Source organism: Serinus canaria, chromosome 9 (assembly GCF_022539315.1).
Source record: "Serinus canaria isolate serCan28SL12 chromosome 9, serCan2020, whole genome shotgun sequence".
Lineage (NCBI taxonomy): Eukaryota > Metazoa > Chordata > Aves > Passeriformes > Fringillidae > Serinus > Serinus canaria.
Window position 1 is genome coordinate 1,488,049 of NC_066323.1, and position 11,414 is coordinate 1,499,462.

The following is an 11,414-nucleotide window of genomic DNA, read 5'->3' on the forward strand; positions in this document are numbered from 1 at the left end:
TGGGTGTGCTGTGGTGCTTCTGTGACTCCTGGGAAAAAACATTCCAGGGTTTCAGGCTCCTGGGAATTCAGGTCATTTCAGCTGTGCAGGCTGATTTTGGGGCTGGTTTGGAACTGTTTGGGCAATTCTCTGTTAAATTCCAGATCATAGCCTGGGTGCTGTCAGGGAAAGGGTAAAAGTAATGAAAAATATTCTGAGGGAATCATGGAATAAAGGCTCAGATCCACCAGGGATGAGAAGGAACCAGCCAGGAAGGGAATCTGAGGGAGTCTGAGGGAATAATCTGCAGGGTTTGAGAGTTCTTGCACAGCAACCCTAGGAATATATTTTATAAAATTATATTTATATCTAAAATATATTATATTTATATAATAGAAATATACATAATAGAAATAGGTATTTTATATAACATAATATAATATATAAAACTATATATTTAATTATCTATGTATATACACATACATACATACATATACATATATATATATATATAAAAGCTATCTTTATACATAACCACCCCATTCTGGAATTCCATAATTTATCTCTCTCCCACTCCTAGAGTAGAATTCTTGGCATTTGTTATTTATTTTGATGGGGATGAGGAATGGTTGACCTGTGTTGAGTCCATGAGTAATGCACAGCTCTGTGTTCAGTGATCAATAACTGATCAGGAATTGCCAATTCACTGATGGCAGCCACCAAAGGAACCCCAAGTGACTGAAGTGTGGGCAGTGGTCCCCAGTGCCACCGGGGTGGGACAGGGGAGAGGCCCTGACACCCTGCCAGGCTCTGCCACCTGGAACTGGCCCTGGTGTCCCTGGGGCTGTCCCTGGTGTCCCCAGGGCTCTGGAGCTGCCACCCCCAGCACTGCAGGGCCTGCCAAGGGAGCAGAGCCCAACAGGGACACAGAGCAGCCCCAGGACCTTGGGGGGACACTTGGGGACAGCCAGGGGACCCCCAGAGAGCCCCAGCTGGGGCACTGGGGACAGGGGGAGGAGGGAGGGAGCGTGGAGTGCCCAAGGAGCCCCTGTGGGGTCAGAGCAGGGACACTGAGAGTGAGGAGTGAGGAGCTCACGGGGATGCTCGGGGTCACTCTGGGGCCACTGGGGTCATGTCTGGGTCACTCAAGGTCATTTGGGTCATTTAAAGGTCATTCAAGGTCATTTTGGGGTCACTTTAAGTCATTGGGGTCATTCAAGGTCATTTTGAGGTTACTTGAGGTCATTGGGGTCATTTGAGGTCATTTTTAGATTTTGAGATTTTTCAGTTCCCGACTGGGGTTACTTTAGGTCATTTCAAGGGCATTTTGGGGTCATTTTGGGGTCACTTTAGGTCATTGGGGTCATTTCAAGGTCATGCAAGGTAATTTTGGGGTTACTTGAGGTCATTGGGGTCATTTGAGGTCATTTTTAGATTTTGAGATTTTTCAGTTCCCGACTGGGGTTACTTTAGGTCATTTCAAGGTCATTTTGGGGTCACTTTAGGTCATTGGGGTCATTTCAAGGTCATTCAAGGTCATTTTGAGGTTACTTGAGGTCATTGGGGTCATTTGAGGTCATTTTAGATTTTGAGATTTTTCAGTTCCGAACTGGGATTACTTTAGGTCATTTCAAGGGCATTTTGGGGTCATTTTGAGGTCACTTGAGGTCATTGGGGTCATCTCAAGGTCATGCAAGGTCATTTTGGGGTTACTTGAGGTCATTGGGGTCATTTGAGGTCATTTCTGGGTTTTGAGTTTTTCTGAGTCTCTGACCAAGGTGACTTGAGGACATTTTGGGGTCACTTGATGTCCTCTGAGTCCCCAGTAACTGACCCAGGCTCAGAGCTTGACTTTGGAGGTAATTTCATCTTTTTAGAAGTGCTGGTGCAGAAATTGGGGTGGGGCTGCCTGGAGACCCTTTGGAATCCAGGGGGATCCACAGGGATCTGCCAGGGCAGGAGCTGAGCTCCTTCTGGGGTGGGAATGGGGAATGGGAATGGGGAATGGGGAAGGGGGAATGGGGAATGGGGAATGGGGAATGAGGAAATGGGGATGGGGAATGGGGAATGGGGGGAAGGGGGAATGGGGAATGGGAATGGGGAATGGGGAATGGGGAATGGGGAATGGGGACATGGGGAAGGGGGAATGGGGAAGGAATGGGGAATGGGGAATGGGGAATGGGGAATGGGGAATGGGAATGGGGAATGGGGAATGGGGAAGGGGGAATGGGAAATGGGGATGGGAAAGGGGAATGGGAAATGGGAATGGGGAATGGGGAAGGGAATGGGACGGAAGGGGAATGGGAATGGGGAAGGGGAATGGGGAATGGGGCAATGGGCGAATGGGGAATGGGGAAGGGGAATGGGGAATGGGAATGGGGAGGGAGGAATGGGAAATGGGGAATGGGGACTGGGGAATGGGGAATGGGGAATGGGGAATGGGGAATGGGGAATGGGGAATGGGGAATGGGGGAATGGGGGAATGGGGAATGGGGAATGGGATGGGGGACTGGGGAATGGGGAATGGGGAATGGTGGGGAATGGGGATGGGGAATGGGGGGGAATGGGAATGGGGAATGGGGAATGGGGGAATGGGGAAGGGGAATGGGGAAGGAGGAATGGGGAAATGGGAAATGGGGAATGGGGAATGGGAACTGGGAAATGGGGAATGGGGAATGGGAAGGAATGGGAAGGGGAATGGGGAATGGGGAATGGGGAATGGGGAATGGGAATGGGGAATGAAAATGGGGAATGGGGAATGGGGAATGGGGAATGGGGAATGGGGAATGGGAAATGGGGAATGGGGAATGGGGAATGAAAATGGGGAATGGGGAATGGGGAATGGGGAATGGGGAATGGGGAATTGGGAATGGGGAATGGGGAATGGGTTCCTGTCCCAGCTCCAGGGACCCCAGCAGGGCTGGCAGCCCCAGCTGGGTGTGGGGATCCATCCTGGGCTGGCAGCTGCACGTCTGGGTCTGCTCCTTGTGTCTCCTACATGGGGGAAAATGGGAAAAATAACGGGGGAAAGGGGAGGGAAATAATGGAGAAAAATAATGGGAAAAAATAATGGGGGGGGGGGAGAATAATGAGGGGAAAATATGGAGGGAAAAATAAGAGGGGAAAAATATTAAGGGGGAAAATAATAAAGGGGGAAAATATTAAAGGGGCAGAAATAATGGGAGGAAAATGGGGAGAAAATAAAATAATGGGGAAAATAGGGGGGGGAACTAATGGGGGAAATAATAAGGGGGGAAATAAGGGGAAAATAATGGGGAAAAATAATAATGGGGGAAATGGGTGGAAAAAATGGGGGGAGAAAATGGGGGAGAAATGGGGAGAAGAAATAATGGGGACAATGGGGGAAAACTGGGGAAATGGGGGAGGGAAATAATAAGGGGAGAAAATAATGGGGAAAAAATGGAATAAAATAATGGGGGGAAGATAATAAGGGGGAAAATATGGGGGAAATAATAAGGGGGGGACATAAGGGGCAAAAATAAGGGGGGGAATAATGGGGAGAAAAAATAGGGGAAGAAATAAGGGGGGAAATAAGGGGGGAAAATAAGGGGGGAAAATAAGGGGGGAAAATAAGGGGGGAAAATAAGGGGGGAAAATAAGGGGGGAAAATAAGGGGGCAAATGGACAGAAATGGGGGAAAACTGGGGGGAAAGGGGGATGAAAAGGGGGGGAAGGGGGTAAAAAAGAGAGGGAAATTTGGGACAAAAATGGGGGGAAAATGGGGGCAAAAATGGGAGGAAAGGAGGGGAAAGAAAGGGAAAGGAAAAGCGAGGGGAAGGGGAGAGAAAGGGGGGAGGTGGAAAAAAAGGGGGGAGAGAAAAAGGGGTGTGTGGGGGGATTTCTCCAGCCCTGTTTAAATGCAACTCTCGCTCTGCCAGCAGCCAGCCAGGGATTTCTGCTCCTCACGGATCCCCCTCCTGGCCCAGCCTTTGGGGTGAATCCCTTGGTCCTGGTTTGAAGGACAGCAGTCAGCCAGGAGGGCAGGAACCCTCCTGGAATGGGAAATCCCAGGAAAATCCCCTGCTCTGCAGGCTGTAACTGGGAAATTATGGGATTGGCAGGCAAAAACTCTTTACTAGAATGAGGAAAACAAGGAAAACAATCCCAATAACAATCCCCAAACCTTTTCCCACCCTTCAGGCCATTCCCCCTTGGCTGTAGCTGTGGGAACAGTGGGATGGCTGGGTGGGGTTTGGGTTAAAGTGGAACAAAAACCCCAAAGCAGCAGCAGGAAACACCTGCAGGAGGGAGAAGGTGGAGGAGAGAGGGGTTTTGGGGGGTTTCCTGGGCTCTCACCTGTCCTGTGTGATGTCCTGGGGTGGCAGTGGGGAGAGGGGTCAGGGATTGGGGTCCCAGGTGTTCCCTAAAGCACCGAGCACAGGGATTGGGGTCCTGTGTTCCCCTGAGCAGAGGGATTGGGGTCAGGGATTGGGGTCCCAGGTGTTCCCTAAAGCCCTGAGCACAGGGTGAGGCTGCCCCCAGAGAGGAGTCAGGGATTGGGGTCTCAGGTTTCCCCTAAAACACCAGGACTGGGGTCAGGGATTGGGGTCCTGGATCTTCCCTAAAGCACCGAGCAGAGGGTCAGGGTCCCTCTGGAGAGAGGGATCAGGGATTGGGGTCCTGAGTTTCCCTGAGCACAGGGATTGGGGTCAGGGATTGGGGTCCTGGATTTTCCCTAAAGCACCAAACTGAGGGTCAGGGTCCCTCTGGAGAGAAGAGGGATCAGGGATTGGGGTCCTAAGTTTCCCTGAGCACAGGGATTGGGATCAAGGATTGGGATCAGGGATTGGGGTCCCAGGGTTTTGAAGAGACCCCAGTTCCTGGAGCACAGACTCACCCACAGCAGGAGGAGCAGGGAAGGACAGAACTCTGGTGGCAGGGAATTGTCCCCACAGCAGCAGCAGCCGGGCCCCAAACCCATCCCTGTCCCCTCCCTGGTCCCCAGGGGACCAAGGGCAGCCCTGAGCCCAGCCAAGCCCCCAGACCCCTGCACTTCCCTGGAAACGCCCCAGGCACCGAGCTCAGCCCCAGATAAAAAAACCAACAAATCCTCATCCCCACCCCAAGAAAAAAAACCCAACAAATCCTCATCCCCACCCCAAGCACACCTCGTGTCCCTGAGCACCTTCATTCCATCTCTGAGGAGCAAAAGGGAGCAAAAGTCCCTGGGAGAAAGAAATAAAAAAAAAAAAGAAAAAAAGAAAAAAAGGGGGAAATGTAACGTGGCACACCTGGGGGGTTTGCACAGGTGGGATCTGTTCTGGTTCCCCTGGGCGTGGAGGGAAGGGCAGCACCAAAAAAAGGAGAGCAAAGAAGCCACTCAAATGTCTTTGATACAGGAATTAATTTTTTATTTAACAGTGCTTGTGGAGCAAAAATGCAGCAGCAAAGGAGAGCGGCATCTCATTTAAATTAAGATTAAAAAATGTTGGAGAAGCCACCCAAATGTTTATTGATACAGGAATTAATTTGTTATTTAACTTTAGTTTTGTACCAAAGGAGAGCAGCACTTCATTTAAATTTAATAAAAAGTACTGGAGAGGCCACCCAAATGTCCTTGATACAGGAATTAATTTGTTATTTAGCTGTGCTTCTGAGCCATCCCTGGTGGTGCCTGCCCAGCTCCAGCCCCACCCCAGCTCGCTCTGAGCAGAATGAAATGTTTATTTTGAAATAAACCTTCCATTTCAACCCTGGCAGTCTTTGGCACAAGCACAGGTTACCTCTGCTTTGGTGTCTGTGGGCTGAGAATTTCATAACCAGATCGTTTTCCTACCCTGGCTGTCACAGGGGTTTTGTCCTCTGTGGCTTTGGGGGGTTTTTGGTGTCATTGTGGCTTTTATCAAACCCCACAAGTGCTGACTCCATCTCTGGTTTGGCCTCAGCAATCCAGGCTTGGCAGGCCAGGCTGCTGGGGAAAGGAAATGCAGCTCTCAGAATGGAAATGACACCAAACCATCACCAAATGACACCAAATAATCACCAAACCATCACCAAACCATCACCAAACCATCACCAAATAATCACCAAATAATCACCAAATAAGACCAAACCATCACCAAAAGCCAGGCAGGACCCCATCAGGGAGCAGTTTGCACTGGGGAAGGGCAGATCCCTCACTGGGAATAGTGGAGCTGGTAGAAAATCAGGAATTCTCTGGATAATGTGCCAGTGGCTCACTTTAATCTGGGTTTAACTGCCTAATGTGCCAGTGGCTCACTTTAATCTGGGTTTAACTGCCTAATGTGCCAGTGGCTCACTTTAATCTGGGTTTAACTGCCTAATGTGCCAGTGGCTCACTTTAATCTGGGTTTAACTGCCTAATGTGCCAGTGGCTCACTTTAAGCCGGGTTTGCTGGGGCTGTGGATTTGGAGGAGCAGAGCTGGGAGCAGCTCCAGGGCTGAACTGGCTCCTGCCCACCCAGAACTTTATTTTTTAGAGAGTGGGGAGGCAAAATCAGCATTTCAGAATAAACCTGGGGCTGGGGCTGGAACGGGGATTTGGGGTCAGGTTCTGCTGGGTGTCCCAGGGGGGTGGAACACCCTGGGCTGGAAGGGATCCACAAGGATCCAGGGCAGGATCTGCCATGGGAAGTGCCCCAGGAATGCAGGAAAATCCCCCCCTGCTCCTTATTTTTGGGGGTTTCCATCCCTGAACCCTGTCCTGGATTTCTGGAGGAATTCCCCCAGATCCCAGCCAGGCTCATCCATCAGGGATAATTCCCAATTTTCCTTTGTTTGGACTGCTGCAATCTCTGGAATGTTATAAATCAGGAGAGACCATTTATCTTATTCCCCAGGCAGCACTCATGACTAATTAAAGCCCCTCATTAACTGGAGCAGGCCCAGAGGAGCAGCAGGAACCATTCCCAGACAATGGAAGAGCATTTCCCACTGGATTTGCATCCCAGGGCTGAGCAGGAGCCAAACAAACTCTATTCTTTTACTATTTGCTCTCCAACATGAAGATTTCATATTTAAATGTGATGATTGGTTTGTCTAGATCAATTCTGGTGGCTTTTCCTAAAGCACCAGAGCCAATGGATACACTCAGCTTTTCCAGGGATTTTTCTCTCAACCCCCAAGGATTTTATGGATGAACCATGAACATTTCCCTCCAGATTATCCCTCACACTGCATCCCAAATCTTTGGGGTTTCAGCTCCTGCAATCCCTCTGCTCCTGGAGGAAAAGGCTGGAAGGGGCAGTTAAACACCCTGAGCCACATCCACAGGGAGCAGGATGGGATCTGGGAGCTTTCCCATTCCTCCCTCCCTCCCTCAGGCTGGTGGAGGCAAGGCCTGGGTTTGATTTAAGCCCTGTGACAGTCAGGGTTGGGTTTTAAGGGAGCAAGGGCAGCTCCCCCTGGAAAGGAAAATGGATTTTCCAAGAGTTCCACTCATCTTGCACAGCACAAAACACTCGAAATAAACATTTGGGAGAGGTTTGGGGACCTGAAATCCATCACTCACTGCAAGAGCTCCTGGGTCCTGCTCTGGGAAACCTCTGGAGTGGGGAAAAAAGCACTGGGAAGCTTCAAATGGAGCAAAATCCACAATAAACCTGGGAGGGAGGGGAGGAACAGACACAGGAGGTGCTGGGCAGGGCAATGAATTAGGGATAATAAAGGGGGGAATGACTGCATCCAAATTAAGGAGGGATTGATGGGAACCTGCATCATTCCTGCTGCTTTTCCTAGGAAAGATGTGCTTGGCATCCCACAGCTCTGCTCGGGACTGGGAGGGAGGTTTGTGCCTGAAATGTTTGGGGTTTGGAGCAGAGGCACTGAAAATCCATCTTTATTTCAAAACATGTGGAATTTATGGTTGGACCAAGAAATATTTCACAGCCTGAACCAGGAGCAGCATCCAGGGAAATGCCTCTAAATTAGCCATGGAATTAGAATAGTAATTAAGAAATATTTACTCACAATTATATCCAATCCCCTTTTTTTAATGCTGTGATTAATTAAACTCCCAGATTTCCTCGTGGTCCCCGAGTAAATCACACATGGAAATTGATTTTCTCCAACAACTCATTAAGGGCCTCAAGTGCTGCAGATCCCACTGGAATCAGCTATTCCTCATTTTGCATTGGAAATCTTCCCCTGCACATCCCTCATGGGGATGGAACATGGAGCAAACCAAAGGCATTTCCTGGGAATTCCAGGGAATTCAGAGCAGAGAAAGTTCTTTTTGGGACACTGGGTTTTATCCATTAACCAGGTGGGACTGAAGGGGGAATTTCCCAGCACCAAAATGGAGTTCAGGAGGCATCCAAAGCCAGCTCCAGGTGTTTCCAGGGATAAATCCAGTGTTTTCCAAGTGTTTCCATGTGGTTTTGTTCTAAAATAATTTAACCATTTAGAATTCCTGAAATGGTATCATTTGAAAATAAAATGGTGATTTTAAATAATTGATAATGATTTTATTCCAATGCACAAGTGCTGTTATCTGGTGCCTGAAATGGGGAATTCTCCATTTCCACCAGACCAGGAATGCAAGGCTGGGAGTGGGGAGAGCTGGGAGAGCTGGGATGGGGTCTCTGCTGCCCAAACCCCATCCCATGGGGTTTGCATGGATCCCCTGACCCCCAGTCCCATGGAGAAATTGGAGATGGGATCCCCATCTTATCCCAGAGCCATGGAATGGTTTGGGTGGGGAGGAACCCTCAATCCCATTCCAGCCCTGCCACAGGAACTTCCACTGCCCCAGCTGCTCCAGCCCGGCCTTGGGCACTGCCAGGGACCCAGGGGCAGCCCCAGCTGCTCTGGGAATTCCATCCCAGGGCCTGCCCACCCTCCCAGCCAGGAATTCCTTCCCAATATCCCGTGTAAATCCCACCTCCACATGCAGCTTTGCAGTTCCTGGGATTTTCCTTTCTTCCCCTTCTGAAAGCAGGAATGATGTTTCCCATCTTCATGGCTACTGGAAAATTGCTTTTTAGGCTTCATTTTGCAAGGAAATTGAGGTTCCTTCAGACACTCAGCAAGGAGCCACACCCAGGATTTCATTTTCTCTTGGATAAATCCATCTGGAGCGTGGGTGGGATGAGACAATTCCAGCTTAGTCCAATATTTGGCTGAGGCAGTTCAATAATTTCATTCTTAAATATCTGGGAATCTGTTCCCTGAGGTCTGGGGGAGGCTGTGGGAGCCCCCCAGGAGCTTCTGTTCAGCTGGAGTACCAGGAGTGGGAATCCCAAGCAGGGGCAGCACTGAGGGATTGATGGAAATCTCCTGCAGGTGTTCCCACACTAACGAGCTCCCTGGGGAGGGCAGAGGGAGCAGAGCTCTGCTCTTCCTCTCCATTGGCATTCCAGGAGTGCAGAGCTGCAAATCCTGGGGCTGATCTCCAGAAATGATTAATCTGCTCTTTATAGGGCCAGTTCTTCCATGGGTTTAGTCAGAAATTCAGATTTTAGTGCCAGACCCCCTGTTGGCCCAGTTTTAGTCAAAAGCCTGGAAAAACTGAACACTTGGGCTTGGTTTGGTGAGGGTGTCCTGGCACAGCACCCACAGCACGTCCTCCTGATGGAGCATGAGGAGCTTAGGCCTGGCCTGAGGACACACAAGGCCTGGCCTAAACCCTCTTTGCTTTGGTAGGGGACAGATGTGGCCGGGGTGTGGCTCTGGGGGAGCTGCAGGTGTGCCCTGGAGAACAGGGCTGGGATGAGACCAGGAGCTGGGAATGTTGAGGAGCATCATGGGCAGGCTGGAGCACCACAATCCAGGTGGAGCACCTTGCTCCAGAGGGACCTCCTTGCTCCAAAGGGAACCATCCTGCTCCAGAGGGACCATCCTGCTCCAGAGGGACCTCCTTGCTCCAGAGGGACCTCCCTGCTCCAGAGGGACCTCCATGCTCCAGAGGGAACCATCCTGCTCCAGAGGGACCTCCCTGCTCCAGAGGGACCATCCTGCTCCAGAGGGACCATCCTGCTCCAGAGGGACCATCCTGCTCCAGAGGGACCATCCTGCTCCAGAGGGACCTCCCTGCTCCAGAGGGACCATCCTGCTCCAGAGGGACCTCCATGCTCCAGAGGGACCATCCTGCTCCAGAGGGACCATCCTGCTCCAGAGGGACCATCCTGCTCCAGAGGGACCTCCTTGCTCCAGAGGGACCTCCCTGCTCCAAAGGGAACCATCCTGCTCCAGAGGGAACCATCCTGCTCCAGAGGGACCATCCTGCTCCAGAGGGAACCATCCTGCTCCAGAGGGACCTCCCTGCTCCAGAGGGACCATCCTGCTCCTCCCTGCTTTGTGTGGATCACCCCACCCCACTGCTGACCAGACCCCACCGCTCCTAGAGCACAGCCAATCCATGGTTTAGTCCAGGAGAAGGGAATTGCTGCCCTGGCAGGACCTGGCTCAGCCATGCCAGCCTGCTGCAGTCCCAGGGTGGGGCTGGCTGGCACCTGGGGCAGCTCCAGTCACGGCACTCCTGGATCCCACTGCCTGCTCCGGGGAGTAAATGATCCCTTGGCTTCCTGGATTGAATTCCTGAGGCAATTCCTGCCTTTAAGGCTGTTTTCAAGAGTTCCCAGGTAGTTCTGGGAATGCAGGAGCTGCTGGATTTTGGCTGCTTTGGAATCTGTTGGTTGGGCAGGCAGTGCTCATTATTCCAGAGTCCAGTGGGAATGGAGCAGCCTGGACACAGGAACCTGCCTGGATCCTGCTTTCCCAGCCTGGGCTCTGTGTCCTTCCTGCTCTCCAGAGGAGCAGGAGCAGCTCCTCTCCCTTTCCATCTGTGGCCCAGGGCCACCCATCAGACCCTTGCCATGGGATCTCTCCTGGGAGCACGGGAGGGGACAAGCCCGGCTCCTGGGAGGGGCAGGGGGAATGAGGGAGAGGGGCTGGAGCTCAGAGACCAAATAATTCCATGGGCATCTGGAGTTTGGAGGTGTGAGGAGCACCAAGGGTTCTCTGCCTGAGCCTTACAGAGTCTTGTGGCCTAAGAAAAACCAGCAATTATTACTATGTTGGATTATTCTTTTCCTTTTACTGGAAGGACACTGCCAGAGCAGAAATTTTGCACAACTTTAATGTCAGGGCACGGACAATGCCCCATGAAATGCTTGAAATCCTTGGAATTACCTCTGGAAAATGGATTTTTGGCTATGTTAGGGAAAAACCCCTTAAGGAATTTGTGCCTGAAGAGCATCATAAACCCCAGTGAAGCCACCTGGATGCAGATTTGGGGTTGGAATTGTGCAGAGTAAAATTCCCATCGAGGAGCTGATGGAATGAGCTGTTTGGAGTTGGGTCTGGCAGCTGGGTTTATTTATATAAAATATAAAATCTAAACCAGAAAATAGAATATTGAATCTCTAAAATAAAATATAGAAAATAGAATCGATGGAAACTGGAATACAGATATAGAATATAGAAAATAGAATATATGAAAACAAATACATGAA